Raw genomic sequence first — 26,089 nt, 5'->3', positions numbered from 1 at the left:
GCGGATACGCTGTCCGAATGCGTCTGGATGTGCTCCCCTAGCCTACCTCGAAATGCGCCTGCCAGGTACGATCACCTTCGGCCGCTGCCGACAGGCGGGAAGCCGACACAGCGCGGAGGCGGGGCGCTCGCTTGTGCGGTGGTGGTGTAATGGTCAGCATAGTTGCCTTCCAAGCAGTTGATCCGGGTTCGATTCCCGGCCACCGCAGCAGGCTTTTAATTTCGCGTATGAGTACTTTTGCCGCGCGCTCTTAAATTATTGTTTTTTTCCCCCCTCTTACTCGCTGCATACCAGCCCTTAGTGTGTCTCGACTTGTCTCGACTTTGCTCAGCTGACGCGAGAGCTGACGCTCTCAAATCGGCCTATATCAAAACGACAAGCACGATAAACGACTGAGAGAGGGGAGGAGAGGCGAGGCGATGGACACACAGCACGCCCCTTCATTTCACGGTGGCGTCTCCCTCACCGAATCGGGCTGTAGCTCCGAAAAGAAAAATAGGAAGTAAAACTGCCAATAGTACACTGTGTTCCCACGCGCTCACCCGCCCAAGTACTGACAAGGGCCAAAGTTGTTACGCATCGGCAATCAGACATTTTCTTTCATTTTCTCTTCATCGGTTGAGAACCAGTGTATTCAAAATATTATGCCCATTGCCGAGTGAATGCTGTAGCGCTTCCCGACAAGTCGGGTTCGGATCCTCTGTCAACTTCCACGCATGGTGATGATCTTTTGGTCATCACACTCGCCAGCTGAAATCGGCGCTGCCTTTTCGTAGTAGTAAAAGAGTAGTGGCCCGTGGGGGGATCGAACCCGCGACCTTCGCGTTATTAGCACGACGCTCTAACCAACTGAGCTAACGGGCCTCGGCAGATGCAGTTGCTCAGCCCTAAACTGGAAACGGCTGGCATGAAGCCATACACCATTTCTATGGTCGTCGTGTGTCTGCTTCCCTAGTCTATATTCTGCTGACGGTCACGAAACAGTAGCTATATTGCGAGCAGGACGGGAAACGGCCGCTCGGACAGCTCAAACTTGTCACGATTCGTGTGGAAAAAAATTACGTTCCGGTACCGGGAATCGAACCCGGGCCTCCTGGGTGAAAGCCAGGTATCCTAGCCACTAGACCACACCGGATGTGGCCGTTCCATTGGACCGTTCGTACGGTCGCTTGTCGCATTTCGTGTCGAGTGCCACGTCGGCGCCCTTCTCTCTTTGCGAGCATCTTTGCACATACTGACTGGCAAGGCGCGCACCTCAAACGTCGCAGAGCAATGCTTTTGGCTTCATGCTGTGCTGGAAGAAGAGGAAAAGGGAAGCTGTAAGTAGCAATAAGAGGAAGTAAACATTTTCCCGCTGAAGCGTTGAAACGTTGTGGATAACAAACAAGAAATACGTTGGCGCCCTAGCAACAGCACCACCATCAGTCACAGAAAATTAAATGCCCCGGGTGAGGATCGAACTCACGACCTTAAGATTATGAGACTTACGCGCTGCCTACTGCGCTACCGAGGCACGGGTGAACCGTTTCTCCTGGAAACTGGGTAAGTTGCGTACCCAATATTAGACGTAGAAACACTGTACTTCCTGGATAACGTGTTCTGTTGCTACACGTTCATTGCCGGCCCAGTTGATTGCGGTGTTGCGGCAGCATTATCGCGGGAAAGCAAAATGATGCATCGGCCGGGAATCGAACCCGGGCCGCCCGCGTGGCAGGCGAGCATTCTACCACTGAACCACCGATGCTCGGGCCAGCGGTAACTTGACGCTGCTTCCCGAGCAGATGTCTCAAGGGAAAGTGGGGCTGCCGTCAAGCGCCGTAGCATTCTGTGCAGAAGACGCTGCAGACGCTGAATCCTGCACTGCACTGCACTGCACTGCACGGCACTGCTTAAAAATGCCTCCAGAACGCGGTCCTCTGCGTACTGTTGCGTCGCCGGCGCCGACTCTTGCCAAAGGATGCGAAATGTGCGCGGATACGCTGTCCGAATGCGTCTGGATGTGCTCCCCTAGCCTACCTCGAAATGCGCCTGCCAGGTACGATCACCTTCGGCCGCTGCCGACAGGCGGGAAGCCGACACAGCGCGGAGGCGGGGCGCTCGCTTGTGCGGTGGTGGTGTAATGGTCAGCATAGTTGCCTTCCAAGCAGTTGATCCGGGTTCGATTCCCGGCCACCGCAGCAGGCTTTTAATTTCGCGTATGAGTACTTTTGCCGCGCGCTCTTAAATTATTGTTTTTTTCCCCCCTCTTACTCGCTGCATACCAGCCCTTAGTGTGTCTCGACTTGTCTCGACTTTGCTCAGCTGACGCGAGAGCTGACGCTCTCAAATCGGCCTATATCAAAACGACAAGCACGATAAACGACTGAGAGAGGGGAGGAGAGGCGAGGCGATGGACACACAGCACGCCCCTTCATTTCACGGTGGCGTCTCCCTCACCGAATCGGGCTGTAGCTCCGAAAAGAAAAATAGGAAGTAAAACTGCCAATAGTACACTGTGTTCCCACGCGCTCACCCGCCCAAGTACTGACAAGGGCCAAAGTTGTTACGCATCGGCAATCAGACATTTTCTTTCATTTTCTCTTCATCGGTTGAGAACCAGTGTATTCAAAATATTATGCCCATTGCCGAGTGAATGCTGTAGCGCTTCCCGACAAGTCGGGTTCGGATCCTCTGTCAACTTCCACGCATGGTGATGATCTTTTGGTCATCACACTCGCCAGCTGAAATCGGCGCTGCCTTTTCGTAGTAGTAAAAGAGTAGTGGCCCGTGGGGGGATCGAACCCGCGACCTTCGCGTTATTAGCACGACGCTCTAACCAACTGAGCTAACGGGCCTCGGCAGATGCAGTTGCTCAGCCCTAAACTGGAAACGGCTGGCATGAAGCCATACACCATTTCTATGGTCGTCGTGTGTCTGCTTCCCTAGTCTATATTCTGCTGACGGTCACGAAACAGTAGCTATATTGCGAGCAGGACGGGAAACGGCCGCTCGGACAGCTCAAACTTGTCACGATTCGTGTGGAAAAAAATTACGTTCCGGTACCGGGAATCGAACCCGGGCCTCCTGGGTGAAAGCCAGGTATCCTAGCCACTAGACCACACCGGATGTGGCCGTTCCATTGGACCGTTCGTACGGTCGCTTGTCGCATTTCGTGTCGAGTGCCACGTCGGCGCCCTTCTCTCTTTGCGAGCATCTTTGCACATACTGACTGGCAAGGCGCGCACCTCAAACGTCGCAGAGCAATGCTTTTGGCTTCATGCTGTGCTGGAAGAAGAGGAAAAGGGAAGCTGTAAGTAGCAATAAGAGGAAGTAAACATTTTCCCGCTGAAGCGTTGAAACGTTGTGGATAACAAACAAGAAATACGTTGGCGCCCTAGCAACAGCACCACCATCAGTCACAGAAAATTAAATGCCCCGGGTGAGGATCGAACTCACGACCTTAAGATTATGAGACTTACGCGCTGCCTACTGCGCTACCGAGGCACGGGTGAACCGTTTCTCCTGGAAACTGGGTAAGTTGCGTACCCAATATTAGACGTAGAAACACTGTACTTCCTGGATAACGTGTTCTGTTGCTACACGTTCATTGCCGGCCCAGTTGATTGCGGTGTTGCGGCAGCATTATCGCGGGAAAGCAAAATGATGCATCGGCCGGGAATCGAACCCGGGCCGCCCGCGTGGCAGGCGAGCATTCTACCACTGAACCACCGATGCTCGGGCCAGCGCTAACTTCACGCTGCTTCCCGAGCAGATGTCTCAAGGGAAAGTGGGGCTGCCGTCAAGCGCCGTAGCATTCTGTGCAGAAGACGCTGCAGACGCTGAATCCTGCACTGCACTGCACTGCACTGCACGGCACTGCTTAAAAATGCCTCCAGAACGCGGTCCTCTGCGTACTGTTGCGTCGCCGGCGCCGACTCTTGCCAAAGGATGCGAAATGTGCGCGGATACGCTGTCCGAATGCGTCTGGATGTGCTCCCCTAGCCTACCTCGAAATGCGCCTGCCAGGTACGATCACCTTCGGCCGCTGCCGACAGGCGGGAAGCCGACACAGCGCGGAGGCGGGGCGCTCGCTTGTGCGGTGGTGGTGTAATGGTCAGCATAGTTGCCTTCCAAGCAGTTGATCCGGGTTCGATTCCCGGCCACCGCAGCAGGCTTTTAATTTCGCGTATGAGTACTTTTGCCGCGCGCTCTTAAATTATTGTTTTTTTCCCCCCTCTTACTCGCTGCATACCAGCCCTTAGTGTGTCTCGACTTGTCTCGACTTTGCTCAGCTGACGCGAGAGCTGACGCTCTCAAATCGGCCTATATCAAAACGACAAGCACGATAAACGACTGAGAGAGGGGAGGAGAGGCGAGGCGATGGACACACAGCACGCCCCTTCATTTCACGGTGGCGTCTCCCTCACCGAATCGGGCTGTAGCTCCGAAAAGAAAAATAGGAAGTAAAACTGCCAATAGTACACTGTGTTCCCACGCGCTCACCCGCCCAAGTACTGACAAGGGCCAAAGTTGTTACGCATCGGCAATCAGACATTTTCTTTCATTTTCTCTTCATCGGTTGAGAACCAGTGTATTCAAAATATTATGCCCATTGCCGAGTGAATGCTGTAGCGCTTCCCGACAAGTCGGGTTCGGATCCTCTGTCAACTTCCACGCATGGTGATGATCTTTTGGTCATCACACTCGCCAGCTGAAATCGGCGCTGCCTTTTCGTAGTAGTAAAAGAGTAGTGGCCCGTGGGGGGATCGAACCCGCGACCTTCGCGTTATTAGCACGACGCTCTAACCAACTGAGCTAACGGGCCTCGGCAGATGCAGTTGCTCAGCCCTAAACTGGAAACGGCTGGCATGAAGCCATACACCATTTCTATGGTCGTCGTGTGTCTGCTTCCCTAGTCTATATTCTGCTGACGGTCACGAAACAGTAGCTATATTGCGAGCAGGACGGGAAACGGCCGCTCGGACAGCTCAAACTTGTCACGATTCGTGTGGAAAAAAATTACGTTCCGGTACCGGGAATCGAACCCGGGCCTCCTGGGTGAAAGCCAGGTATCCTAGCCACTAGACCACACCGGATGTGGCCGTTCCATTGGACCGTTCGTACGGTCGCTTGTCGCATTTCGTGTCGAGTGCCACGTCGGCGCCCTTCTCTCTTTGCGAGCATCTTTGCACATACTGACTGGCAAGGCGCGCACCTCAAACGTCGCAGAGCAATGCTTTTGGCTTCATGCTGTGCTGGAAGAAGAGGAAAAGGGAAGCTGTAAGTAGCAATAAGAGGAAGTAAACATTTTCCCGCTGAAGCGTTGAAACGTTGTGGATAACAAACAAGAAATACGTTGGCGCCCTAGCAACAGCACCACCATCAGTCACAGAAAATTAAATGCCCCGGGTGAGGATCGAACTCACGACCTTAAGATTATGAGACTTACGCGCTGCCTACTGCGCTACCGAGGCACGGGTGAACCGTTTCTCCTGGAAACTGGGTAAGTTGCGTACCCAATATTAGACGTAGAAACACTGTACTTCCTGGATAACGTGTTCTGTTGCTACACGTTCATTGCCGGCCCAGTTGATTGCGGTGTTGCGGCAGCATTATCGCGGGAAAGCAAAATGATGCATCGGCCGGGAATCGAACCCGGGCCGCCCGCGTGGCAGGCGAGCATTCTACCACTGAACCACCGATGCTCGGGCCAGCGCTAACTTGACGCTGCTTCCCGAGCAGATGTCTCAAGGGAAAGTGGGGCTGCCGTCAAGCGCCGTAGCATTCTGTGCAGAAGACGCTGCAGACGCTGAATCCTGCACTGCACTGCACTGCACTGCACGGCACTGCTTAAAAATGCCTCCAGAACGCGGTCCTCTGCGTACTGTTGCGTCGCCGGCGCCGACTCTTGCCAAAGGATGCGAAATGTGCGCGGATACGCTGTCCGAATGCGTCTGGATGTGCTCCCCTAGCCTACCTCGAAATGCGCCTGCCAGGTACGATCACCTTCGGCCGCTGCCGACAGGCGGGAAGCCGACACAGCGCGGAGGCGGGGCGCTCGCTTGTGCGGTGGTGGTGTAATGGTCAGCATAGTTGCCTTCCAAGCAGTTGATCCGGGTTCGATTCCCGGCCACCGCAGCAGGCTTTTAATTTCGCGTATGAGTACTTTTGCCGCGCGCTCTTAAATTATTGTTTTTTTCCCCCCTCTTACTCGCTGCATACCAGCCCTTAGTGTGTCTCGACTTGTCTCGACTTTGCTCAGCTGACGCGAGAGCTGACGCTCTCAAATCGGCCTATATCAAAACGACAAGCACGATAAACGACTGAGAGAGGGGAGGAGAGGCGAGGCGATGGACACACAGCACGCCCCTTCATTTCACGGTGGCGTCTCCCTCACCGAATCGGGCTGTAGCTCCGAAAAGAAAAATAGGAAGTAAAACTGCCAATAGTACACTGTGTTCCCACGCGCTCACCCGCCCAAGTACTGACAAGGGCCAAAGTTGTTACGCATCGGCAATCAGACATTTTCTTTCATTTTCTCTTCATCGGTTGAGAACCAGTGTATTCAAAATATTATGCCCATTGCCGAGTGAATGCTGTAGCGCTTCCCGACAAGTCGGGTTCGGATCCTCTGTCAACTTCCACGCATGGTGATGATCTTTTGGTCATCACACTCGCCAGCTGAAATCGGCGCTGCCTTTTCGTAGTAGTAAAAGAGTAGTGGCCCGTGGGGGGATCGAACCCGCGACCTTCGCGTTATTAGCACGACGCTCTAACCAACTGAGCTAACGGGCCTCGGCAGATGCAGTTGCTCAGCCCTAAACTGGAAACGGCTGGCATGAAGCCATACACCATTTCTATGGTCGTCGTGTGTCTGCTTCCCTAGTCTATATTCTGCTGACGGTCACGAAACAGTAGCTATATTGCGAGCAGGACGGGAAACGGCCGCTCGGACAGCTCAAACTTGTCACGATTCGTGTGGAAAAAAATTACGTTCCGGTACCGGGAATCGAACCCGGGCCTCCTGGGTGAAAGCCAGGTATCCTAGCCACTAGACCACACCGGATGTGGCCGTTCCATTGGACCGTTCGTACGGTCGCTTGTCGCATTTCGTGTCGAGTGCCACGTCGGCGCCCTTCTCTCTTTGCGAGCATCTTTGCACATACTGACTGGCAAGGCGCGCACCTCAAACGTCGCAGAGCAATGCTTTTGGCTTCATGCTGTGCTGGAAGAAGAGGAAAAGGGAAGCTGTAAGTAGCAATAAGAGGAAGTAAACATTTTCCCGCTGAAGCGTTGAAACGTTGTGGATAACAAACAAGAAATACGTTGGCGCCCTAGCAACAGCACCACCATCAGTCACAGAAAATTAAATGCCCCGGGTGAGGATCGAACTCACGACCTTAAGATTATGAGACTTACGCGCTGCCTACTGCGCTACCGAGGCACGGGTGAACCGTTTCTCCTGGAAACTGGGTAAGTTGCGTACCCAATATTAGACGTAGAAACACTGTACTTCCTGGATAACGTGTTCTGTTGCTACACGTTCATTGCCGGCCCAGTTGATTGCGGTGTTGCGGCAGCATTATCGCGGGAAAGCAAAATGATGCATCGGCCGGGAATCGAACCCGGGCCGCCCGCGTGGCAGGCGAGCATTCTACCACTGAACCACCGATGCTCGGGCCAGCGGTAACTTGACGCTGCTTCCCGAGCAGATGTCTCAAGGGAAAGTGGGGCTGCCGTCAAGCGCCGTAGCATTCTGTGCAGAAGACGCTGCAGACGCTGAATCCTGCACTGCACTGCACTGCACTGCACGGCACTGCTTAAAAATGCCTCCAGAACGCGGTCCTCTGCGTACTGTTGCGTCGCCGGCGCCGACTCTTGCCAAAGGATGCGAAATGTGCGCGGATACGCTGTCCGAATGCGTCTGGATGTGCTCCCCTAGCCTACCTCGAAATGCGCCTGCCAGGTACGATCACCTTCGGCCGCTGCCGACAGGCGGGAAGCCGACACAGCGCGGAGGCGGGGCGCTCGCTTGTGCGGTGGTGGTGTAATGGTCAGCATAGTTGCCTTCCAAGCAGTTGATCCGGGTTCGATTCCCGGCCACCGCAGCAGGCTTTTAATTTCGCGTATGAGTACTTTTGCCGCGCGCTCTTAAATTATTGTTTTTTTCCCCCCTCTTACTCGCTGCATACCAGCCCTTAGTGTGTCTCGACTTGTCTCGACTTTGCTCAGCTGACGCGAGAGCTGACGCTCTCAAATCGGCCTATATCAAAACGACAAGCACGATAAACGACTGAGAGAGGGGAGGAGAGGCGAGGCGATGGACACACAGCACGCCCCTTCATTTCACGGTGGCGTCTCCCTCACCGAATCGGGCTGTAGCTCCGAAAAGAAAAATAGGAAGTAAAACTGCCAATAGTACACTGTGTTCCCACGCGCTCACCCGCCCAAGTACTGACAAGGGCCAAAGTTGTTACGCATCGGCAATCAGACATTTTCTTTCATTTTCTCTTCATCGGTTGAGAACCAGTGTATTCAAAATATTATGCCCATTGCCGAGTGAATGCTGTAGCGCTTCCCGACAAGTCGGGTTCGGATCCTCTGTCAACTTCCACGCATGGTGATGATCTTTTGGTCATCACACTCGCCAGCTGAAATCGGCGCTGCCTTTTCGTAGTAGTAAAAGAGTAGTGGCCCGTGGGGGGATCGAACCCGCGACCTTCGCGTTATTAGCACGACGCTCTAACCAACTGAGCTAACGGGCCTCGGCAGATGCAGTTGCTCAGCCCTAAACTGGAAACGGCTGGCATGAAGCCATACACCATTTCTATGGTCGTCGTGTGTCTGCTTCCCTAGTCTATATTCTGCTGACGGTCACGAAACAGTAGCTATATTGCGAGCAGGACGGGAAACGGCCGCTCGGACAGCTCAAACTTGTCACGATTCGTGTGGAAAAAAATTACGTTCCGGTACCGGGAATCGAACCCGGGCCTCCTGGGTGAAAGCCAGGTATCCTAGCCACTAGACCACACCGGATGTGGCCGTTCCATTGGACCGTTCGTACGGTCGCTTGTCGCATTTCGTGTCGAGTGCCACGTCGGCGCCCTTCTCTCTTTGCGAGCATCTTTGCACATACTGACTGGCAAGGCGCGCACCTCAAACGTCGCAGAGCAATGCTTTTGGCTTCATGCTGTGCTGGAAGAAGAGGAAAAGGGAAGCTGTAAGTAGCAATAAGAGGAAGTAAACATTTTCCCGCTGAAGCGTTGAAACGTTGTGGATAACAAACAAGAAATACGTTGGCGCCCTAGCAACAGCACCACCATCAGTCACAGAAAATTAAATGCCCCGGGTGAGGATCGAACTCACGACCTTAAGATTATGAGACTTACGCGCTGCCTACTGCGCTACCGAGGCACGGGTGAACCGTTTCTCCTGGAAACTGGGTAAGTTGCGTACCCAATATTAGACGTAGAAACACTGTACTTCCTGGATAACGTGTTCTGTTGCTACACGTTCATTGCCGGCCCAGTTGATTGCGGTGTTGCGGCAGCATTATCGCGGGAAAGCAAAATGATGCATCGGCCGGGAATCGAACCCGGGCCGCCCGCGTGGCAGGCGAGCATTCTACCACTGAACCACCGATGCTCGGGCCAGCGGTAACTTGACGCTGCTTCCCGAGCAGATGTCTCAAGGGAAAGTGGGGCTGCCGTCAAGCGCCGTAGCATTCTGTGCAGAAGACGCTGCAGACGCTGAATCCTGCACTGCACTGCACTGCACTGCACGGCACTGCTTAAAAATGCCTCCAGAACGCGGTCCTCTGCGTACTGTTGCGTCGCCGGCGCCGACTCTTGCCAAAGGATGCGAAATGTGCGCGGATACGCTGTCCGAATGCGTCTGGATGTGCTCCCCTAGCCTACCTCGAAATGCGCCTGCCAGGTACGATCACCTTCGGCCGCTGCCGACAGGCGGGAAGCCGACACAGCGCGGAGGCGGGGCGCTCGCTTGTGCGGTGGTGGTGTAATGGTCAGCATAGTTGCCTTCCAAGCAGTTGATCCGGGTTCGATTCCCGGCCACCGCAGCAGGCTTTTAATTTCGCGTATGAGTACTTTTGCCGCGCGCTCTTAAATTATTGTTTTTTTCCCCCCTCTTACTCGCTGCATACCAGCCCTTAGTGTGTCTCGACTTGTCTCGACTTTGCTCAGCTGACGCGAGAGCTGACGCTCTCAAATCGGCCTATATCAAAACGACAAGCACGATAAACGACTGAGAGAGGGGAGGAGAGGCGAGGCGATGGACACACAGCACGCCCCTTCATTTCACGGTGGCGTCTCCCTCACCGAATCGGGCTGTAGCTCCGAAAAGAAAAATAGGAAGTAAAACTGCCAATAGTACACTGTGTTCCCACGCGCTCACCCGCCCAAGTACTGACAAGGGCCAAAGTTGTTACGCATCGGCAATCAGACATTTTCTTTCATTTTCTCTTCATCGGTTGAGAACCAGTGTATTCAAAATATTATGCCCATTGCCGAGTGAATGCTGTAGCGCTTCCCGACAAGTCGGGTTCGGATCCTCTGTCAACTTCCACGCATGGTGATGATCTTTTGGTCATCACACTCGCCAGCTGAAATCGGCGCTGCCTTTTCGTAGTAGTAAAAGAGTAGTGGCCCGTGGGGGGATCGAACCCGCGACCTTCGCGTTATTAGCACGACGCTCTAACCAACTGAGCTAACGGGCCTCGGCAGATGCAGTTGCTCAGCCCTAAACTGGAAACGGCTGGCATGAAGCCATACACCATTTCTATGGTCGTCGTGTGTCTGCTTCCCTAGTCTATATTCTGCTGACGGTCACGAAACAGTAGCTATATTGCGAGCAGGACGGGAAACGGCCGCTCGGACAGCTCAAACTTGTCACGATTCGTGTGGAAAAAAATTACGTTCCGGTACCGGGAATCGAACCCGGGCCTCCTGGGTGAAAGCCAGGTATCCTAGCCACTAGACCACACCGGATGTGGCCGTTCCATTGGACCGTTCGTACGGTCGCTTGTCGCATTTCGTGTCGAGTGCCACGTCGGCGCCCTTCTCTCTTTGCGAGCATCTTTGCACATACTGACTGGCAAGGCGCGCACCTCAAACGTCGCAGAGCAATGCTTTTGGCTTCATGCTGTGCTGGAAGAAGAGGAAAAGGGAAGCTGTAAGTAGCAATAAGAGGAAGTAAACATTTTCCCGCTGAAGCGTTGAAACGTTGTGGATAACAAACAAGAAATACGTTGGCGCCCTAGCAACAGCACCACCATCAGTCACAGAAAATTAAATGCCCCGGGTGAGGATCGAACTCACGACCTTAAGATTATGAGACTTACGCGCTGCCTACTGCGCTACCGAGGCACGGGTGAACCGTTTCTCCTGGAAACTGGGTAAGTTGCGTACCCAATATTAGACGTAGAAACACTGTACTTCCTGGATAACGTGTTCTGTTGCTACACGTTCATTGCCGGCCCAGTTGATTGCGGTGTTGCGGCAGCATTATCGCGGGAAAGCAAAATGATGCATCGGCCGGGAATCGAACCCGGGCCGCCCGCGTGGCAGGCGAGCATTCTACCACTGAACCACCGATGCTCGGGCCAGCGGTAACTTGACGCTGCTTCCCGAGCAGATGTCTCAAGGGAAAGTGGGGCTGCCGTCAAGCGCCGTAGCATTCTGTGCAGAAGACGCTGCAGACGCTGAATCCTGCACTGCACTGCACTGCACTGCACGGCACTGCTTAAAAATGCCTCCAGAACGCGGTCCTCTGCGTACTGTTGCGTCGCCGGCGCCGACTCTTGCCAAAGGATGCGAAATGTGCGCGGATACGCTGTCCGAATGCGTCTGGATGTGCTCCCCTAGCCTACCTCGAAATGCGCCTGCCAGGTACGATCACCTTCGGCCGCTGCCGACAGGCGGGAAGCCGACACAGCGCGGAGGCGGGGCGCTCGCTTGTGCGGTGGTGGTGTAATGGTCAGCATAGTTGCCTTCCAAGCAGTTGATCCGGGTTCGATTCCCGGCCACCGCAGCAGGCTTTTAATTTCGCGTATGAGTACTTTTGCCGCGCGCTCTTAAATTATTGTTTTTTTCCCCCCTCTTACTCGCTGCATACCAGCCCTTAGTGTGTCTCGACTTGTCTCGACTTTGCTCAGCTGACGCGAGAGCTGACGCTCTCAAATCGGCCTATATCAAAACGACAAGCACGATAAACGACTGAGAGAGGGGAGGAGAGGCGAGGCGATGGACACACAGCACGCCCCTTCATTTCACGGTGGCGTCTCCCTCACCGAATCGGGCTGTAGCTCCGAAAAGAAAAATAGGAAGTAAAACTGCCAATAGTACACTGTGTTCCCACGCGCTCACCCGCCCAAGTACTGACAAGGGCCAAAGTTGTTACGCATCGGCAATCAGACATTTTCTTTCATTTTCTCTTCATCGGTTGAGAACCAGTGTATTCAAAATATTATGCCCATTGCCGAGTGAATGCTGTAGCGCTTCCCGACAAGTCGGGTTCGGATCCTCTGTCAACTTCCACGCATGGTGATGATCTTTTGGTCATCACACTCGCCAGCTGAAATCGGCGCTGCCTTTTCGTAGTAGTAAAAGAGTAGTGGCCCGTGGGGGGATCGAACCCGCGACCTTCGCGTTATTAGCACGACGCTCTAACCAACTGAGCTAACGGGCCTCGGCAGATGCAGTTGCTCAGCCCTAAACTGGAAACGGCTGGCATGAAGCCATACACCATTTCTATGGTCGTCGTGTGTCTGCTTCCCTAGTCTATATTCTGCTGACGGTCACGAAACAGTAGCTATATTGCGAGCAGGACGGGAAACGGCCGCTCGGACAGCTCAAACTTGTCACGATTCGTGTGGAAAAAAATTACGTTCCGGTACCGGGAATCGAACCCGGGCCTCCTGGGTGAAAGCCAGGTATCCTAGCCACTAGACCACACCGGATGTGGCCGTTCCATTGGACCGTTCGTACGGTCGCTTGTCGCATTTCGTGTCGAGTGCCACGTCGGCGCCCTTCTCTCTTTGCGAGCATCTTTGCACATACTGACTGGCAAGGCGCGCACCTCAAACGTCGCAGAGCAATGCTTTTGGCTTCATGCTGTGCTGGAAGAAGAGGAAAAGGGAAGCTGTAAGTAGCAATAAGAGGAAGTAAACATTTTCCCGCTGAAGCGTTGAAACGTTGTGGATAACAAACAAGAAATACGTTGGCGCCCTAGCAACAGCACCACCATCAGTCACAGAAAATTAAATGCCCCGGGTGAGGATCGAACTCACGACCTTAAGATTATGAGACTTACGCGCTGCCTACTGCGCTACCGAGGCACGGGTGAACCGTTTCTCCTGGAAACTGGGTAAGTTGCGTACCCAATATTAGACGTAGAAACACTGTACTTCCTGGATAACGTGTTCTGTTGCTACACGTTCATTGCCGGCCCAGTTGATTGCGGTGTTGCGGCAGCATTATCGCGGGAAAGCAAAATGATGCATCGGCCGGGAATCGAACCCGGGCCGCCCGCGTGGCAGGCGAGCATTCTACCACTGAACCACCGATGCTCGGGCCAGCGCTAACTTCACGCTGCTTCCCGAGCAGATGTCTCAAGGGAAAGTGGGGCTGCCGTCAAGCGCCGTAGCATTCTGTGCAGAAGACGCTGCAGACGCTGAATCCTGCACTGCACTGCACGGCACTGCTTAAAAATGCCTCCAGAACGCGGTCCTCTGCGTACTGTTGCGTCGCCGGCGCCGACTCTTGCCAAAGGATGCGAAATGTGCGCGGATACGCTGTCCGAATGCGTCTGGATGTGCTCCCCTAGCCTACCTCGAAATGCGCCTGCCAGGTACGATCACCTTCGGCCGCTGCCGACAGGCGGGAAGCCGACACAGCGCGGAGGCGGGGCGCTCGCTTGTGCGGTGGTGGTGTAATGGTCAGCATAGTTGCCTTCCAAGCAGTTGATCCGGGTTCGATTCCCGGCCACCGCAGCAGGCTTTTAATTTCGCGTATGAGTACTTTTGCCGCGCGCTCTTAAATTATTGTTTTTTTCCCCCCTCTTACTCGCTGCATACCAGCCCTTAGTGTGTCTCGACTTGTCTCGACTTTGCTCAGCTGACGCGAGAGCTGACGCTCTCAAATCGGCCTATATCAAAACGACAAGCACGATAAACGACTGAGAGAGGGGAGGAGAGGCGAGGCGATGGACACACAGCACGCCCCTTCATTTCACGGTGGCGTCTCCCTCACCGAATCGGGCTGTAGCTCCGAAAAGAAAAATAGGAAGTAAAACTGCCAATAGTACACTGTGTTCCCACGCGCTCACCCGCCCAAGTACTGACAAGGGCCAAAGTTGTTACGCATCGGCAATCAGACATTTTCTTTCATTTTCTCTTCATCGGTTGAGAACCAGTGTATTCAAAATATTATGCCCATTGCCGAGTGAATGCTGTAGCGCTTCCCGACAAGTCGGGTTCGGATCCTCTGTCAACTTCCACGCATGGTGATGATCTTTTGGTCATCACACTCGCCAGCTGAAATCGGCGCTGCCTTTTCGTAGTAGTAAAAGAGTAGTGGCCCGTGGGGGGATCGAACCCGCGACCTTCGCGTTATTAGCACGACGCTCTAACCAACTGAGCTAACGGGCCTCGGCAGATGCAGTTGCTCAGCCCTAAACTGGAAACGGCTGGCATGAAGCCATACACCATTTCTATGGTCGTCGTGTGTCTGCTTCCCTAGTCTATATTCTGCTGACGGTCACGAAACAGTAGCTATATTGCGAGCAGGACGGGAAACGGCCGCTCGGACAGCTCAAACTTGTCACGATTCGTGTGGAAAAAAATTACGTTCCGGTACCGGGAATCGAACCCGGGCCTCCTGGGTGAAAGCCAGGTATCCTAGCCACTAGACCACACCGGATGTGGCCGTTCCATTGGACCGTTCGTACGGTCGCTTGTCGCATTTCGTGTCGAGTGCCACGTCGGCGCCCTTCTCTCTTTGCGAGCATCTTTGCACATACTGACTGGCAAGGCGCGCACCTCAAACGTCGCAGAGCAATGCTTTTGGCTTCATGCTGTGCTGGAAGAAGAGGAAAAGGGAAGCTGTAAGTAGCAATAAGAGGAAGTAAACATTTTCCCGCTGAAGCGTTGAAACGTTGTGGATAACAAACAAGAAATACGTTGGCGCCCTAGCAACAGCACCACCATCAGTCACAGAAAATTAAATGCCCCGGGTGAGGATCGAACTCACGACCTTAAGATTATGAGACTTACGCGCTGCCTACTGCGCTACCGAGGCACGGGTGAACCGTTTCTCCTGGAAACTGGGTAAGTTGCGTACCCAATATTAGACGTAGAAACACTGTACTTCCTGGATAACGTGTTCTGTTGCTACACGTTCATTGCCGGCCCAGTTGATTGCGGTGTTGCGGCAGCATTATCGCGGGAAAGCAAAATGATGCATCGGCCGGGAATCGAACCCGGGCCGCCCGCGTGGCAGGCGAGCATTCTACCACTGAACCACCGATGCTCGGGCCAGCGGTAACTTCACGCTGCTTCCCGAGCAGATGTCTCAAGGGAAAGTGGGGCTGCCGTCAAGCGCCGTAGCATTCTGTGCAGAAGACGCTGCAGACGCTGAATCCTGCACTGCACTGCACGGCACTGCTTAAAAATGCCTCCAGAACGCGGTCCTCTGCGTACTGTTGCGTCGCCGGCGCCGACTCTTGCCAAAGGATGCGAAATGTGCGCGGATACGCTGTCCGAATGCGTCTGGATGTGCTCCCCTAGCCTACCTCGAAATGCGCCTGCCAGGTACGATCACCTTCGGCCGCTGCCGACAGGCGGGAAGCCGACACAGCGCGGAGGCGGGGCGCTCGCTTGTGCGGTGGTGGTGTAATGGTCAGCATAGTTGCCTTCCAAGCAGTTGATCCGGGTTCGATTCCCGGCCACCGCAGCAGGCTTTTAATTTCGCGTATGAGTACTTTTGCCGCGCGCTCTTAAATTATTGTTTTTTTCCCCCCTCTTACTCGCTGCATACCAGCCCTTAGTGTGTCTCGACTTGTCTCGACTTTGCTCAGCTGACGCGAGAGCTGACGCTCTCAAATCGGCCTATATCAAAACGACAAGCACGATAAACGACTGAGAGAGGGGAGGAGAGGCGAGGCGATGGACACACAGCACGCCCCTTCATTTCACGGTGGCGTCTCCCTCACCGAATCGGGCTGTAGCTCCGAAAAGAAAAATAGGAAGTAAAACTGCCAATAGTACACTGTGTTCCCACGCGCTCACCCGCCCAAGTACTGACAAGGGCCAAAGTTGTTACGCATCGGCAATCAGACATTTTCTTTCATTTTCTCTTCATCGGTTGAGAACCAGTGTATTCAAAATATTATGCCCATTGCCGAGTGAATGCTGTAGCGCTTCCCGACAAGTCGGGTTCGGATCCTCTGTCAACTTCCACGCATGGTGATGATCTTTTGGTCATCACACTCGCCAGCTGAAATCGGCGCTGCCTTTTCGTAGTAGTAAAAGAGTAGTGGCCCGTGGGGGGATCGAACCCGCGACCTTCGCGTTATTAGCACGACGCTCTAACCAACTGAGCTAACGGGCCTCGGCAGATGCAGTTGCTCAGCCCTAAACTGGAAACGGCTGGCATGAAGCCATACACCATTTCTATGGTCGTCGTGTGTCTGCTTCCCTAGTCTATATTCTGCTGACGGTCACGAAACAGTAGCTATATTGCGAGCAGGACGGGAAACGGCCGCTCGGACAGCTCAAACTTGTCACGATTCGTGTGGAAAAAAATTACGTTCCGGTACCGGGAATCGAACCCGGGCCTCCTGGGTGAAAGCCAGGTATCCTAGCCACTAGACCACACCGGATGTGGCCGTTCCATTGGACCGTTCGTACGGTCGCTTGTCGCATTTCGTGTCGAGTGCCACGTCGGCGCCCTTCTCTCTTTGCGAGCATCTTTGCACATACTGACTGGCAAGGCGCGCACCTCAAACGTCGCAGAGCAATGCTTTTGGCTTCATGCTGTGCTGGAAGAAGAGGAAAAGGGAAGCTGTAAGTAGCAATAAGAGGAAGTAAACATTTTCCCGCTGAAGCGTTGAAACGTTGTGGATAACAAACAAGAAATACGTTGGCGCCCTAGCAACAGCACCACCATCAGTCACAGAAAATTAAATGCCCCGGGTGAGGATCGAACTCACGACCTTAAGATTATGAGACTTACGCGCTGCCTACTGCGCTACCGAGGCACGGGTGAACCGTTTCTCCTGGAAACTGGGTAAGTTGCGTACCCAATATTAGACGTAGAAACACTGTACTTCCTGGATAACGTGTTCTGTTGCTACACGTTCATTGCCGGCCCAGTTGATTGCGGTGTTGCGGCAGCATTATCGCGGGAGAGCAAAATGATGCATCGGCCGGGAATCGAACCCGGGCCGCCCGCGTGGCAGGCGAGCATTCTACCACTGAACCACCGATGCTCGGGCCAGCGGTAACTTCACGCTGCTTCCCGAGCAGATGTCTCAAGGGAAAGTGGGGCTGCCGTCAAGCGCCGTAGCATTCTGTGCAGAAGACGCTGCAGACGCTGAATCCTGCACTGCACTGCACTGCACTGCACGGCACTGCTTAAAAATGCCTCCAGAACGCGGTCCTCTGCGTACTGTTGCGTCGCCGGCGCCGACTCTTGCCAAAGGATGCGAAATGTGCGCGGATACGCTGTCCGAATGCGTCTGGATGTGCTCCCCTAGCCTACCTCGAAATGCGCCTGCCAGGTACGATCACCTTCGGCCGCTGCCGACAGGCGGGAAGCCGACACAGCGCGGAGGCGGGGCGCTCGCTTGTGCGGTGGTGGTGTAATGGTCAGCATAGTTGCCTTCCAAGCAGTTGATCCGGGTTCGATTCCCGGCCACCGCAGCAGGCTTTTAATTTCGCGTATGAGTACTTTTGCCGCGCGCTCTTAAATTATTGTTTTTTTCCCCCCTCTTACTCGCTGCATACCAGCCCTTAGTGTGTCTCGACTTGTCTCGACTTTGCTCAGCTGACGCGAGAGCTGACGCTCTCAAATCGGCCTATATCAAAACGACAAGCACGATAAACGACTGAGAGAGGGGAGGAGAGGCGAGGCGATGGACACACAGCACGCCCCTTCATTTCACGGTGGCGTCTCCCTCACCGAATCGGGCTGTAGCTCCGAAAAGAAAAATAGGAAGTAAAACTGCCAATAGTACACTGTGTTCCCACGCGCTCACCCGCCCAAGTACTGACAAGGGCCAAAGTTGTTACGCATCGGCAATCAGACATTTTCTTTCATTTTCTCTTCATCGGTTGAGAACCAGTGTATTCAAAATATTATGCCCATTGCCGAGTGAATGCTGTAGCGCTTCCCGACAAGTCGGGTTCGGATCCTCTGTCAACTTCCACGCATGGTGATGATCTTTTGGTCATCACACTCGCCAGCTGAAATCGGCGCTGCCTTTTCGTAGTAGTAAAAGAGTAGTGGCCCGTGGGGGGATCGAACCCGCGACCTTCGCGTTATTAGCACGACGCTCTAACCAACTGAGCTAACGGGCCTCGGCAGATGCAGTTGCTCAGCCCTAAACTGGAAACGGCTGGCATGAAGCCATACACCATTTCTATGGTCGTCGTGTGTCTGCTTCCCTAGTCTATATTCTGCTGACGGTCACGAAACAGTAGCTATATTGCGAGCAGGACGGGAAACGGCCGCTCGGACAGCTCAAACTTGTCACGATTCGTGTGGAAAAAAATTACGTTCCGGTACCGGGAATCGAACCCGGGCCTCCTGGGTGAAAGCCAGGTATCCTAGCCACTAGACCACACCGGATGTGGCCGTTCCATTGGACCGTTCGTACGGTCGCTTGTCGCATTTCGTGTCGAGTGCCACGTCGGCGCCCTTCTCTCTTTGCGAGCATCTTTGCACATACTGACTGGCAAGGCGCGCACCTCAAACGTCGCAGAGCAATGCTTTTGGCTTCATGCTGTGCTGGAAGAAGAGGAAAAGGGAAGCTGTAAGTAGCAATAAGAGGAAGTAAACATTTTCCCGCTGAAGCGTTGAAACGTTGTGGATAACAAACAAGAAATACGTTGGCGCCCTAGCAACAGCACCACCATCAGTCACAGAAAATTAAATGCCCCGGGTGAGGATCGAACTCACGACCTTAAGATTATGAGACTTACGCGCTGCCTACTGCGCTACCGAGGCACGGGTGAACCGTTTCTCCTGGAAACTGGGTAAGTTGCGTACCCAATATTAGACGTAGAAACACTGTACTTCCTGGATAACGTGTTCTGTTGCTACACGTTCATTGCCGGCCCAGTTGATTGCGGTGTTGCGGCAGCATTATCGCGGGAAAGCAAAATGATGCATCGGCCGGGAATCGAACCCGGGCCGCCCGCGTGGCAGGCGAGCATTCTACCACTGAACCACCGATGCTCGGGCCAGCGGTAACTTCACGCTGCTTCCCGAGCAGATGTCTCAAGGGAAAGTGGGGCTGCCGTCAAGCGCCGTAGCATTCTGTGCAGAAGACGCTGCAGACGCTGAATCCTGCACTGCACTGCACGGCACTGCTTAAAAATGCCTCCAGAACGCGGTCCTCTGCGTACTGTTGCGTCGCCGGCGCCGACTCTTGCCAAAGGATGCGAAATGTGCGCGGATACGCTGTCCGAATGCGTCTGGATGTGCTCCCCTAGCCTACCTCGAAATGCGCCTGCCAGGTACGATCACCTTCGGCCGCTGCCGACAGGCGGGAAGCCGACACAGCGCGGAGGCGGGGCGCTCGCTTGTGCGGTGGTGGTGTAATGGTCAGCATAGTTGCCTTCCAAGCAGTTGATCCGGGTTCGATTCCCGGCCACCGCAGCAGGCTTTTAATTTCGCGTATGAGTACTTTTGCCGCGCGCTCTTAAATTATTGTTTTTTTCCCCCCTCTTACTCGCTGCATACCAGCCCTTAGTGTGTCTCGACTTGTCTCGACTTTGCTCAGCTGACGCGAGAGCTGACGCTCTCAAATCGGCCTATATCAAAACGACAAGCACGATAAACGACTGAGAGAGGGGAGGAGAGGCGAGGCGATGGACACACAGCACGCCCCTTCATTTCACGGTGGCGTCTCCCTCACCGAATCGGGCTGTAGCTCCGAAAAGAAAAATAGGAAGTAAAACTGCCAATAGTACACTGTGTTCCCACGCGCTCACCCGCCCAAGTACTGACAAGGGCCAAAGTTGTTACGCATCGGCAATCAGACATTTTCTTTCATTTTCTCTTCATCGGTTGAGAACCAGTGTATTCAAAATATTATGCCCATTGCCGAGTGAATGCTGTAGCGCTTCCCGACAAGTCGGGTTCGGATCCTCTGTCAACTTCCACGCATGGTGATGATCTTTTGGTCATCACACTCGCCAGCTGAAATCGGCGCTGCCTTTTCGTAGTAGTAAAAGAGTAGTGGCCCGTGGGGGGATCGAACCCGCGACCTTCGCGTTATTAGCACGACGCTCTAACCAACTGAGCTAACGGGCCTCGGCAGATGCAGTTGCTCAGCCCTAAACTGGAAACGGCTGGCATGAAGCCATACACCATTTCTATGGTCGTCGTGTGTCTGCTTCCCTAGTCTATATTCTGCTGACGGTCACGAAACAGTAGCTATATTGCGAGCAGGACGGGAAACGGCCGCTCGGACAGCTCAAACTTGTCACGATTCGTGTGGAAAAAAATTACGTTCCGGTACCGGGAATCGAACCCGGGCCTCCTGGGTGAAAGCCAGGTATCCTAGCCACTAGACCACACCGGATGTGGCCGTTCCATTGGACCGTTCGTACGGTCGCTTGTCGCATTTCGTGTCGAGTGCCACGTCGGCGCCCTTCTCTCTTTGCGAGCATCTTTGCACATACTGACTGGCAAGGCGCGCACCTCAAACGTCGCAGAGCAATGCTTTTGGCTTCATGCTGTGCTGGAAGAAGAGGAAAAGGGAAGCTGTAAGTAGCAATAAGAGGAAGTAAACATTTTCCCGCTGAAGCGTTGAAACGTTGTGGATAACAAACAAGAAATACGTTGGCGCCCTAGCAACAGCACCACCATCAGTCACAGAAAATTAAATGCCCCGGGTGAGGATCGAACTCACGACCTTAAGATTATGAGACTTACGCGCTGCCTACTGCGCTACCGAGGCACGGGTGAACCGTTTCTCCTGGAAACTGGGTAAGTTGCGTACCCAATATTAGACGTAGAAACACTGTACTTCCTGGATAACGTGTTCTGTTGCTACACGTTCATTGCCGGCCCAGTTGATTGCGGTGTTGCGGCAGCATTATCGCGGGAAAGCAAAATGATGCATCGGCCGGGAATCGAACCCGGGCCGCCCGCGTGGCAGGCGAGCATTCTACCACTGAACCACCGATGCTCGGGCCAGCGGTAACTTGACGCTGCTTCCCGAGCAGATGTCTCAAGGGAAAGTGGGGCTGCCGTCAAGCGCCGTAGCATTCTGTGCAGAAGACGCTGCAGACGCTGAATCCTGCACTGCACTGCACTGCACTGCACGGCACTGCTTAAAAATGCCTCCAGAACGCGGTCCTCTGCGTACTGTTGCGTCGCCGGCGCCGACTCTTGCCAAAGGATGCGAAATGTGCGCGGATACGCTGTCCGAATGCGTCTGGATGTGCTCCCCTAGCCTACCTCGAAATGCGCCTGCCAGGTACGATCACCTTCGGCCGCTGCCGACAGGCGGGAAGCCGACACAGCGCGGAGGCGGGGCGCTCGCTTGTGCGGTGGTGGTGTAATGGTCAGCATAGTTGCCTTCCAAGCAGTTGATCCGGGTTCGATTCCCGGCCACCGCAGCAGGCTTTTAATTTCGCGTATGAGTACTTTTGCCGCGCGCTCTTAAATTATTGTTTTTTTCCCCCCTCTTACTCGCTGCATACCAGCCCTTAGTGTGTCTCGACTTGTCTCGACTTTGCTCAGCTGACGCGAGAGCTGACGCTCTCAAATCGGCCTATATCAAAACGACAAGCACGATAAACGACTGAGAGAGGGGAGGAGAGGCGAGGCGATGGACACACAGCACGCCCCTTCATTTCACGGTGGCGTCTCCCTCACCGAATCGGGCTGTAGCTCCGAAAAGAAAAATAGGAAGTAAAACTGCCAATAGTACACTGTGTTCCCACGCGCTCACCCGCCCAAGTACTGACAAGGGCCAAAGTTGTTACGCATCGGCAATCAGACATTTTCTTTCATTTTCTCTTCATCGGTTGAGAACCAGTGTATTCAAAATATTATGCCCATTGCCGAGTGAATGCTGTAGCGCTTCCCGACAAGTCGGGTTCGGATCCTCTGTCAACTTCCACGCATGGTGATGATCTTTTGGTCATCACACTCGCCAGCTGAAATCGGCGCTGCCTTTTCGTAGTAGTAAAAGAGTAGTGGCCCGTGGGGGGATCGAACCCGCGACCTTCGCGTTATTAGCACGACGCTCTAACCAACTGAGCTAACGGGCCTCGGCAGATGCAGTTGCTCAGCCCTAAACTGGAAACGGCTGGCATGAAGCCATACACCATTTCTATGGTCGTCGTGTGTCTGCTTCCCTAGTCTATATTCTGCTGACGGTCACGAAACAGTAGCTATATTGCGAGCAGGACGGGAAACGGCCGCTCGGACAGCTCAAACTTGTCACGATTCGTGTGGAAAAAAATTACGTTCCGGTACCGGGAATCGAACCCGGGCCTCCTGGGTGAAAGCCAGGTATCCTAGCCACTAGACCACACCGGATGTGGCCGTTCCATTGGACCGTTCGTACGGTCGCTTGTCGCATTTCGTGTCGAGTGCCACGTCGGCGCCCTTCTCTCTTTGCGAGCATCTTTGCACATACTGACTGGCAAGGCGCGCACCTCAAACGTCGCAGAGCAATGCTTTTGGCTTCATGCTGTGCTGGAAGAAGAGGAAAAGGGAAGCTGTAAGTAGCAATAAGAGGAAGTAAACATTTTCCCGCTGAAGCGTTGAAACGTTGTGGATAACAAACAAGAAATACGTTGGCGCCCTAGCAACAGCACCACCATCAGTCACAGAAAATTAAATGCCCCGGGTGAGGATCGAACTCACGACCTTAAGATTATGAGACTTACGCGCTGCCTACTGCGCTACCGAGGCACGGGTGAACCGTTTCTCCTGGAAACTGGGTAAGTTGCGTACCCAATATTAGACGTAGAAACACTGTACTTCCTGGATAACGTGTTCTGTTGCTACACGTTCATTGCCGGCCCAGTTGATTGCGGTGTTGCGGCAGCATTATCGCGGGAAAGCAAAATGATGCATCGGCCGGGAATCGAACCCGGGCCGCCCGCGTGGCAGGCGAGCATTCTACCACTGAACCACCGATGCTCGGGCCAGCGGTAACTTGACGCTGCTTCCCGAGCAGATGTCTCAAGGGAAAGTGGGGCTGCCGTCAAGCGCCGTAGCATTCTGTGCAGAAGACGCTGCAGACGCTGAATCCTGCACTGCACTGCACTGCACTGCACGGCACTGCTTAAAAATGCCTCCAGAACGCGGTCCTCTGCGTACTGTTGCGTCGCCGGCGCCGACTCTTGCCAAAGGATGCGAAATGTGCGCGGATACGCTGTCCGAATGCGTCTGGATGTGCTCCCCTAGCCTACCTCGAAATGCGCCTGCCAGGTACGATCACCTTCGGCCGCTGCCGACAGGCGGGAAGCCGACACAGCGCGGAGGCGGGGCGCTCGCTTGTGCGGTGGTGGTGTAATGGTCAGCATAGTTGCCTTCCAAGCAGTTGATCCGGGTTCGATTCCCGGCCACCGCAGCAGGCTTTTAATTTCGCGTATGAGTACTTTTGCCGCGCGCTCTTAAATTATTGTTTTTTTCCCCCCTCTTACTCGCTGCATACCAGCCCTTAGTGTGTCTCGACTTGTCTCGACTTTGCTCAGCTGACGCGAGAGCTGACGCTCTCAAATCGGCCTATATCAAAACGACAAGCACGATAAACGACTGAGAGAGGGGAGGAGAGGCGAGGCGATGGACACACAGCACGCCCCTTCATTTCACGGTGGCGTCTCCCTCACCGAATCGGGCTGTAGCTCCGAAAAGAAAAATAGGAAGTAAAACTGCCAATAGTACACTGTGTTCCCACGCGCTCACCCGCCCAAGTACTGACAAGGGCCAAAGTTGTTACGCATCGGCAATCAGACATTTTCTTTCATTTTCTCTTCATCGGTTGAGAACCAGTGTATTCAAAATATTATGCCCATTGCCGAGTGAATGCTGTAGCGCTTCCCGACAAGTCGGGTTCGGATCCTCTGTCAACTTCCACGCATGGTGATGATCTTTTGGTCATCACACTCGCCAGCTGAAATCGGCGCTGCCTTTTCGTAGTAGTAAAAGAGTAGTGGCCCGTGGGGGGATCGAACCCGCGACCTTCGCGTTATTAGCACGACGCTCTAACCAACTGAGCTAACGGGCCTCGGCAGATGCAGTTGCTCAGCCCTAAACTGGAAACGGCTGGCATGAAGCCATACACCATTTCTATGGTCGTCGTGTGTCTGCTTCCCTAGTCTATATTCTGCTGACGGTCACGAAACAGTAGCTATATTGCGAGCAGGACGGGAAACGGCCGCTCGGACAGCTCAAACTTGTCACGATTCGTGTGGAAAAAAATTACGTTCCGGTACCGGGAATCGAACCCGGGCCTCCTGGGTGAAAGCCAGGTATCCTAGCCACTAGACCACACCGGATGTGGCCGTTCCATTGGACCGTTCGTACGGTCGCTTGTCGCATTTCGTGTCGAGTGCCACGTCGGCGCCCTTCTCTCTTTGCGAGCATCTTTGCACATACTGACTGGCAAGGCGCGCACCTCAAACGTCGCAGAGCAATGCTTTTGGCTTCATGCTGTGCTGGAAGAAGAGGAAAAGGGAAGCTGTAAGTAGCAATAAGAGGAAGTAAACATTTTCCCGCTGAAGCGTTGAAACGTTGTGGATAACAAACAAGAAATACGTTGGCGCCCTAGCAACAGCACCACCATCAGTCACAGAAAATTAAATGCCCCGGGTGAGGATCGAACTCACGACCTTAAGATTATGAGACTTACGCGCTGCCTACTGCGCTACCGAGGCACGGGTGAACCGTTTCTCCTGGAAACTGGGTAAGTTGCGTACCCAATATTAGACGTAGAAACACTGTACTTCCTGGATAACGTGTTCTGTTGCTACACGTTCATTGCCGGCCCAGTTGATTGCGGTGTTGCGGCAGCATTATCGCGGGAAAGCAAAATGATGCATCGGCCGGGAATCGAACCCGGGCCGCCCGCGTGGCAGGCGAGCATTCTACCACTGAACCACCGATGCTCGGGCCAGCGGTAACTTGACGCTGCTTCCCGAGCAGATGTCTCAAGGGAAAGTGGGGCTGCCGTCAAGCGCCGTAGCATTCTGTGCAGAAGACGCTGCAGACGCTGAATCCTGCACTGCACTGCACTGCACTGCACGGCACTGCTTAAAAATGCCTCCAGAACGCGGTCCTCTGCGTACTGTTGCGTCGCCGGCGCCGACTCTTGCCAAAGGATGCGAAATGTGCGCGGATACGCTGTCCGAATGCGTCTGGATGTGCTCCCCTAGCCTACCTCGAAATGCGCCTGCCAGGTACGATCACCTTCGGCCGCTGCCGACAGGCGGGAAGCCGACACAGCGCGGAGGCGGGGCGCTCGCTTGTGCGGTGGTGGTGTAATGGTCAGCATAGTTGCCTTCCAAGCAGTTGATCCGGGTTCGATTCCCGGCCACCGCAGCAGGCTTTTAATTTCGCGTATGAGTACTTTTGCCGCGCGCTCTTAAATTATTGTTTTTTTCCCCCCTCTTACTCGCTGCATACCAGCCCTTAGTGTGTCTCGACTTGTCTCGACTTTGCTCAGCTGACGCGAGAGCTGACGCTCTCAAATCGGCCTATATCAAAACGACAAGCACGATAAACGACTGAGAGAGGGGAGGAGAGGCGAGGCGATGGACACACAGCACGCCCCTTCATTTCACGGTGGCGTCTCCCTCACCGAATCGGGCTGTAGCTCCGAAAAGAAAAATAGGAAGTAAAAC

The 26,089-nt window shown here is 54.0% G+C and overlaps 66 non-coding genes across 66 annotated transcripts; 14 read left to right on the top strand and 52 right to left on the bottom strand.

Moving 5' to 3' along the window:
* The first annotated feature begins 135 nt into the window (after positions 1-135).
* On the top strand, positions 136-207 carry Trnag-ucc (transfer RNA glycine (anticodon UCC)). The gene has a single exon. It is a non-coding gene; the product is annotated as a tRNA-Gly (tRNA).
* Positions 208-790: 583 nt separating this feature from the next.
* Trnai-aau (transfer RNA isoleucine (anticodon AAU)) lies at positions 791-864 on the bottom strand. The gene has a single exon. It is a non-coding gene; the product is annotated as a tRNA-Ile (tRNA).
* A 199-nt stretch (positions 865-1,063) lies between these two features.
* Positions 1,064-1,135, bottom strand: Trnae-uuc (transfer RNA glutamic acid (anticodon UUC)). Its single transcript has one exon. It is a non-coding gene; the product is annotated as a tRNA-Glu (tRNA).
* A 305-nt stretch (positions 1,136-1,440) lies between these two features.
* On the bottom strand, positions 1,441-1,513 carry Trnam-cau (transfer RNA methionine (anticodon CAU)). Its single transcript has one exon. It is a non-coding gene; the product is annotated as a tRNA-Met (tRNA).
* A 160-nt stretch (positions 1,514-1,673) lies between these two features.
* Trnag-gcc (transfer RNA glycine (anticodon GCC)) lies at positions 1,674-1,744 on the bottom strand. Its single transcript has one exon. It is a non-coding gene; the product is annotated as a tRNA-Gly (tRNA).
* Positions 1,745-2,105: 361 nt separating this feature from the next.
* Trnag-ucc (transfer RNA glycine (anticodon UCC)) lies at positions 2,106-2,177 on the top strand. Its single transcript has one exon. It is a non-coding gene; the product is annotated as a tRNA-Gly (tRNA).
* A 583-nt stretch (positions 2,178-2,760) lies between these two features.
* On the bottom strand, positions 2,761-2,834 carry Trnai-aau (transfer RNA isoleucine (anticodon AAU)). The gene has a single exon. It is a non-coding gene; the product is annotated as a tRNA-Ile (tRNA).
* Positions 2,835-3,033: 199 nt separating this feature from the next.
* Trnae-uuc (transfer RNA glutamic acid (anticodon UUC)) lies at positions 3,034-3,105 on the bottom strand. Its single transcript has one exon. It is a non-coding gene; the product is annotated as a tRNA-Glu (tRNA).
* Positions 3,106-3,410: 305 nt separating this feature from the next.
* On the bottom strand, positions 3,411-3,483 carry Trnam-cau (transfer RNA methionine (anticodon CAU)). The gene has a single exon. It is a non-coding gene; the product is annotated as a tRNA-Met (tRNA).
* A 160-nt stretch (positions 3,484-3,643) lies between these two features.
* Trnag-gcc (transfer RNA glycine (anticodon GCC)) lies at positions 3,644-3,714 on the bottom strand. Its single transcript has one exon. It is a non-coding gene; the product is annotated as a tRNA-Gly (tRNA).
* A 361-nt stretch (positions 3,715-4,075) lies between these two features.
* Trnag-ucc (transfer RNA glycine (anticodon UCC)) lies at positions 4,076-4,147 on the top strand. The gene has a single exon. It is a non-coding gene; the product is annotated as a tRNA-Gly (tRNA).
* A 583-nt stretch (positions 4,148-4,730) lies between these two features.
* Trnai-aau (transfer RNA isoleucine (anticodon AAU)) lies at positions 4,731-4,804 on the bottom strand. Its single transcript has one exon. It is a non-coding gene; the product is annotated as a tRNA-Ile (tRNA).
* Positions 4,805-5,003: 199 nt separating this feature from the next.
* On the bottom strand, positions 5,004-5,075 carry Trnae-uuc (transfer RNA glutamic acid (anticodon UUC)). The gene has a single exon. It is a non-coding gene; the product is annotated as a tRNA-Glu (tRNA).
* Positions 5,076-5,380: 305 nt separating this feature from the next.
* On the bottom strand, positions 5,381-5,453 carry Trnam-cau (transfer RNA methionine (anticodon CAU)). The gene has a single exon. It is a non-coding gene; the product is annotated as a tRNA-Met (tRNA).
* A 160-nt stretch (positions 5,454-5,613) lies between these two features.
* Trnag-gcc (transfer RNA glycine (anticodon GCC)) lies at positions 5,614-5,684 on the bottom strand. The gene has a single exon. It is a non-coding gene; the product is annotated as a tRNA-Gly (tRNA).
* Positions 5,685-6,045: 361 nt separating this feature from the next.
* Trnag-ucc (transfer RNA glycine (anticodon UCC)) lies at positions 6,046-6,117 on the top strand. Its single transcript has one exon. It is a non-coding gene; the product is annotated as a tRNA-Gly (tRNA).
* Positions 6,118-6,700: 583 nt separating this feature from the next.
* Trnai-aau (transfer RNA isoleucine (anticodon AAU)) lies at positions 6,701-6,774 on the bottom strand. The gene has a single exon. It is a non-coding gene; the product is annotated as a tRNA-Ile (tRNA).
* Positions 6,775-6,973: 199 nt separating this feature from the next.
* Positions 6,974-7,045, bottom strand: Trnae-uuc (transfer RNA glutamic acid (anticodon UUC)). Its single transcript has one exon. It is a non-coding gene; the product is annotated as a tRNA-Glu (tRNA).
* A 305-nt stretch (positions 7,046-7,350) lies between these two features.
* Trnam-cau (transfer RNA methionine (anticodon CAU)) lies at positions 7,351-7,423 on the bottom strand. Its single transcript has one exon. It is a non-coding gene; the product is annotated as a tRNA-Met (tRNA).
* Positions 7,424-7,583: 160 nt separating this feature from the next.
* Trnag-gcc (transfer RNA glycine (anticodon GCC)) lies at positions 7,584-7,654 on the bottom strand. The gene has a single exon. It is a non-coding gene; the product is annotated as a tRNA-Gly (tRNA).
* A 361-nt stretch (positions 7,655-8,015) lies between these two features.
* On the top strand, positions 8,016-8,087 carry Trnag-ucc (transfer RNA glycine (anticodon UCC)). Its single transcript has one exon. It is a non-coding gene; the product is annotated as a tRNA-Gly (tRNA).
* Positions 8,088-8,670: 583 nt separating this feature from the next.
* Positions 8,671-8,744, bottom strand: Trnai-aau (transfer RNA isoleucine (anticodon AAU)). Its single transcript has one exon. It is a non-coding gene; the product is annotated as a tRNA-Ile (tRNA).
* A 199-nt stretch (positions 8,745-8,943) lies between these two features.
* Trnae-uuc (transfer RNA glutamic acid (anticodon UUC)) lies at positions 8,944-9,015 on the bottom strand. Its single transcript has one exon. It is a non-coding gene; the product is annotated as a tRNA-Glu (tRNA).
* A 305-nt stretch (positions 9,016-9,320) lies between these two features.
* Positions 9,321-9,393, bottom strand: Trnam-cau (transfer RNA methionine (anticodon CAU)). Its single transcript has one exon. It is a non-coding gene; the product is annotated as a tRNA-Met (tRNA).
* Positions 9,394-9,553: 160 nt separating this feature from the next.
* Positions 9,554-9,624, bottom strand: Trnag-gcc (transfer RNA glycine (anticodon GCC)). The gene has a single exon. It is a non-coding gene; the product is annotated as a tRNA-Gly (tRNA).
* A 361-nt stretch (positions 9,625-9,985) lies between these two features.
* Trnag-ucc (transfer RNA glycine (anticodon UCC)) lies at positions 9,986-10,057 on the top strand. The gene has a single exon. It is a non-coding gene; the product is annotated as a tRNA-Gly (tRNA).
* Positions 10,058-10,640: 583 nt separating this feature from the next.
* On the bottom strand, positions 10,641-10,714 carry Trnai-aau (transfer RNA isoleucine (anticodon AAU)). The gene has a single exon. It is a non-coding gene; the product is annotated as a tRNA-Ile (tRNA).
* Positions 10,715-10,913: 199 nt separating this feature from the next.
* Positions 10,914-10,985, bottom strand: Trnae-uuc (transfer RNA glutamic acid (anticodon UUC)). Its single transcript has one exon. It is a non-coding gene; the product is annotated as a tRNA-Glu (tRNA).
* A 305-nt stretch (positions 10,986-11,290) lies between these two features.
* Positions 11,291-11,363, bottom strand: Trnam-cau (transfer RNA methionine (anticodon CAU)). Its single transcript has one exon. It is a non-coding gene; the product is annotated as a tRNA-Met (tRNA).
* A 160-nt stretch (positions 11,364-11,523) lies between these two features.
* Trnag-gcc (transfer RNA glycine (anticodon GCC)) lies at positions 11,524-11,594 on the bottom strand. Its single transcript has one exon. It is a non-coding gene; the product is annotated as a tRNA-Gly (tRNA).
* A 361-nt stretch (positions 11,595-11,955) lies between these two features.
* Positions 11,956-12,027, top strand: Trnag-ucc (transfer RNA glycine (anticodon UCC)). Its single transcript has one exon. It is a non-coding gene; the product is annotated as a tRNA-Gly (tRNA).
* A 583-nt stretch (positions 12,028-12,610) lies between these two features.
* Positions 12,611-12,684, bottom strand: Trnai-aau (transfer RNA isoleucine (anticodon AAU)). The gene has a single exon. It is a non-coding gene; the product is annotated as a tRNA-Ile (tRNA).
* A 199-nt stretch (positions 12,685-12,883) lies between these two features.
* Trnae-uuc (transfer RNA glutamic acid (anticodon UUC)) lies at positions 12,884-12,955 on the bottom strand. The gene has a single exon. It is a non-coding gene; the product is annotated as a tRNA-Glu (tRNA).
* A 305-nt stretch (positions 12,956-13,260) lies between these two features.
* Positions 13,261-13,333, bottom strand: Trnam-cau (transfer RNA methionine (anticodon CAU)). The gene has a single exon. It is a non-coding gene; the product is annotated as a tRNA-Met (tRNA).
* A 160-nt stretch (positions 13,334-13,493) lies between these two features.
* Positions 13,494-13,564, bottom strand: Trnag-gcc (transfer RNA glycine (anticodon GCC)). The gene has a single exon. It is a non-coding gene; the product is annotated as a tRNA-Gly (tRNA).
* A 351-nt stretch (positions 13,565-13,915) lies between these two features.
* Trnag-ucc (transfer RNA glycine (anticodon UCC)) lies at positions 13,916-13,987 on the top strand. Its single transcript has one exon. It is a non-coding gene; the product is annotated as a tRNA-Gly (tRNA).
* A 583-nt stretch (positions 13,988-14,570) lies between these two features.
* Trnai-aau (transfer RNA isoleucine (anticodon AAU)) lies at positions 14,571-14,644 on the bottom strand. The gene has a single exon. It is a non-coding gene; the product is annotated as a tRNA-Ile (tRNA).
* Positions 14,645-14,843: 199 nt separating this feature from the next.
* On the bottom strand, positions 14,844-14,915 carry Trnae-uuc (transfer RNA glutamic acid (anticodon UUC)). The gene has a single exon. It is a non-coding gene; the product is annotated as a tRNA-Glu (tRNA).
* A 305-nt stretch (positions 14,916-15,220) lies between these two features.
* On the bottom strand, positions 15,221-15,293 carry Trnam-cau (transfer RNA methionine (anticodon CAU)). Its single transcript has one exon. It is a non-coding gene; the product is annotated as a tRNA-Met (tRNA).
* Positions 15,294-15,453: 160 nt separating this feature from the next.
* Positions 15,454-15,524, bottom strand: Trnag-gcc (transfer RNA glycine (anticodon GCC)). Its single transcript has one exon. It is a non-coding gene; the product is annotated as a tRNA-Gly (tRNA).
* Positions 15,525-15,875: 351 nt separating this feature from the next.
* Positions 15,876-15,947, top strand: Trnag-ucc (transfer RNA glycine (anticodon UCC)). Its single transcript has one exon. It is a non-coding gene; the product is annotated as a tRNA-Gly (tRNA).
* A 583-nt stretch (positions 15,948-16,530) lies between these two features.
* Positions 16,531-16,604, bottom strand: Trnai-aau (transfer RNA isoleucine (anticodon AAU)). Its single transcript has one exon. It is a non-coding gene; the product is annotated as a tRNA-Ile (tRNA).
* A 199-nt stretch (positions 16,605-16,803) lies between these two features.
* Trnae-uuc (transfer RNA glutamic acid (anticodon UUC)) lies at positions 16,804-16,875 on the bottom strand. The gene has a single exon. It is a non-coding gene; the product is annotated as a tRNA-Glu (tRNA).
* A 305-nt stretch (positions 16,876-17,180) lies between these two features.
* Positions 17,181-17,253, bottom strand: Trnam-cau (transfer RNA methionine (anticodon CAU)). The gene has a single exon. It is a non-coding gene; the product is annotated as a tRNA-Met (tRNA).
* Positions 17,254-17,413: 160 nt separating this feature from the next.
* Trnag-gcc (transfer RNA glycine (anticodon GCC)) lies at positions 17,414-17,484 on the bottom strand. Its single transcript has one exon. It is a non-coding gene; the product is annotated as a tRNA-Gly (tRNA).
* A 361-nt stretch (positions 17,485-17,845) lies between these two features.
* Positions 17,846-17,917, top strand: Trnag-ucc (transfer RNA glycine (anticodon UCC)). The gene has a single exon. It is a non-coding gene; the product is annotated as a tRNA-Gly (tRNA).
* A 583-nt stretch (positions 17,918-18,500) lies between these two features.
* Trnai-aau (transfer RNA isoleucine (anticodon AAU)) lies at positions 18,501-18,574 on the bottom strand. Its single transcript has one exon. It is a non-coding gene; the product is annotated as a tRNA-Ile (tRNA).
* Positions 18,575-18,773: 199 nt separating this feature from the next.
* Trnae-uuc (transfer RNA glutamic acid (anticodon UUC)) lies at positions 18,774-18,845 on the bottom strand. Its single transcript has one exon. It is a non-coding gene; the product is annotated as a tRNA-Glu (tRNA).
* A 305-nt stretch (positions 18,846-19,150) lies between these two features.
* Trnam-cau (transfer RNA methionine (anticodon CAU)) lies at positions 19,151-19,223 on the bottom strand. Its single transcript has one exon. It is a non-coding gene; the product is annotated as a tRNA-Met (tRNA).
* A 160-nt stretch (positions 19,224-19,383) lies between these two features.
* Positions 19,384-19,454, bottom strand: Trnag-gcc (transfer RNA glycine (anticodon GCC)). The gene has a single exon. It is a non-coding gene; the product is annotated as a tRNA-Gly (tRNA).
* Positions 19,455-19,805: 351 nt separating this feature from the next.
* Positions 19,806-19,877, top strand: Trnag-ucc (transfer RNA glycine (anticodon UCC)). Its single transcript has one exon. It is a non-coding gene; the product is annotated as a tRNA-Gly (tRNA).
* Positions 19,878-20,460: 583 nt separating this feature from the next.
* On the bottom strand, positions 20,461-20,534 carry Trnai-aau (transfer RNA isoleucine (anticodon AAU)). The gene has a single exon. It is a non-coding gene; the product is annotated as a tRNA-Ile (tRNA).
* A 199-nt stretch (positions 20,535-20,733) lies between these two features.
* On the bottom strand, positions 20,734-20,805 carry Trnae-uuc (transfer RNA glutamic acid (anticodon UUC)). The gene has a single exon. It is a non-coding gene; the product is annotated as a tRNA-Glu (tRNA).
* Positions 20,806-21,110: 305 nt separating this feature from the next.
* Positions 21,111-21,183, bottom strand: Trnam-cau (transfer RNA methionine (anticodon CAU)). Its single transcript has one exon. It is a non-coding gene; the product is annotated as a tRNA-Met (tRNA).
* Positions 21,184-21,343: 160 nt separating this feature from the next.
* Positions 21,344-21,414, bottom strand: Trnag-gcc (transfer RNA glycine (anticodon GCC)). The gene has a single exon. It is a non-coding gene; the product is annotated as a tRNA-Gly (tRNA).
* Positions 21,415-21,775: 361 nt separating this feature from the next.
* Positions 21,776-21,847, top strand: Trnag-ucc (transfer RNA glycine (anticodon UCC)). Its single transcript has one exon. It is a non-coding gene; the product is annotated as a tRNA-Gly (tRNA).
* Positions 21,848-22,430: 583 nt separating this feature from the next.
* On the bottom strand, positions 22,431-22,504 carry Trnai-aau (transfer RNA isoleucine (anticodon AAU)). The gene has a single exon. It is a non-coding gene; the product is annotated as a tRNA-Ile (tRNA).
* A 199-nt stretch (positions 22,505-22,703) lies between these two features.
* Positions 22,704-22,775, bottom strand: Trnae-uuc (transfer RNA glutamic acid (anticodon UUC)). Its single transcript has one exon. It is a non-coding gene; the product is annotated as a tRNA-Glu (tRNA).
* Positions 22,776-23,080: 305 nt separating this feature from the next.
* Trnam-cau (transfer RNA methionine (anticodon CAU)) lies at positions 23,081-23,153 on the bottom strand. Its single transcript has one exon. It is a non-coding gene; the product is annotated as a tRNA-Met (tRNA).
* Positions 23,154-23,313: 160 nt separating this feature from the next.
* On the bottom strand, positions 23,314-23,384 carry Trnag-gcc (transfer RNA glycine (anticodon GCC)). The gene has a single exon. It is a non-coding gene; the product is annotated as a tRNA-Gly (tRNA).
* Positions 23,385-23,745: 361 nt separating this feature from the next.
* Positions 23,746-23,817, top strand: Trnag-ucc (transfer RNA glycine (anticodon UCC)). Its single transcript has one exon. It is a non-coding gene; the product is annotated as a tRNA-Gly (tRNA).
* A 583-nt stretch (positions 23,818-24,400) lies between these two features.
* Trnai-aau (transfer RNA isoleucine (anticodon AAU)) lies at positions 24,401-24,474 on the bottom strand. Its single transcript has one exon. It is a non-coding gene; the product is annotated as a tRNA-Ile (tRNA).
* A 199-nt stretch (positions 24,475-24,673) lies between these two features.
* Positions 24,674-24,745, bottom strand: Trnae-uuc (transfer RNA glutamic acid (anticodon UUC)). The gene has a single exon. It is a non-coding gene; the product is annotated as a tRNA-Glu (tRNA).
* Positions 24,746-25,050: 305 nt separating this feature from the next.
* Trnam-cau (transfer RNA methionine (anticodon CAU)) lies at positions 25,051-25,123 on the bottom strand. The gene has a single exon. It is a non-coding gene; the product is annotated as a tRNA-Met (tRNA).
* Positions 25,124-25,283: 160 nt separating this feature from the next.
* Positions 25,284-25,354, bottom strand: Trnag-gcc (transfer RNA glycine (anticodon GCC)). The gene has a single exon. It is a non-coding gene; the product is annotated as a tRNA-Gly (tRNA).
* Positions 25,355-25,715: 361 nt separating this feature from the next.
* On the top strand, positions 25,716-25,787 carry Trnag-ucc (transfer RNA glycine (anticodon UCC)). Its single transcript has one exon. It is a non-coding gene; the product is annotated as a tRNA-Gly (tRNA).
* Positions 25,788-26,089: the final 302 nt, after the last annotated feature.

The sequence above is a fragment of the Schistocerca cancellata genome, unplaced genomic scaffold (genome assembly GCF_023864275.1).
Source record: "Schistocerca cancellata isolate TAMUIC-IGC-003103 unplaced genomic scaffold, iqSchCanc2.1 HiC_scaffold_581, whole genome shotgun sequence".
In the NCBI taxonomy this organism is placed as follows: Eukaryota; Metazoa; Arthropoda; class Insecta; order Orthoptera; family Acrididae; genus Schistocerca; species Schistocerca cancellata.
Note: the sequence above shows the minus strand (reverse complement) of the source record. Positions and strands in the feature narration are given on the sequence as shown.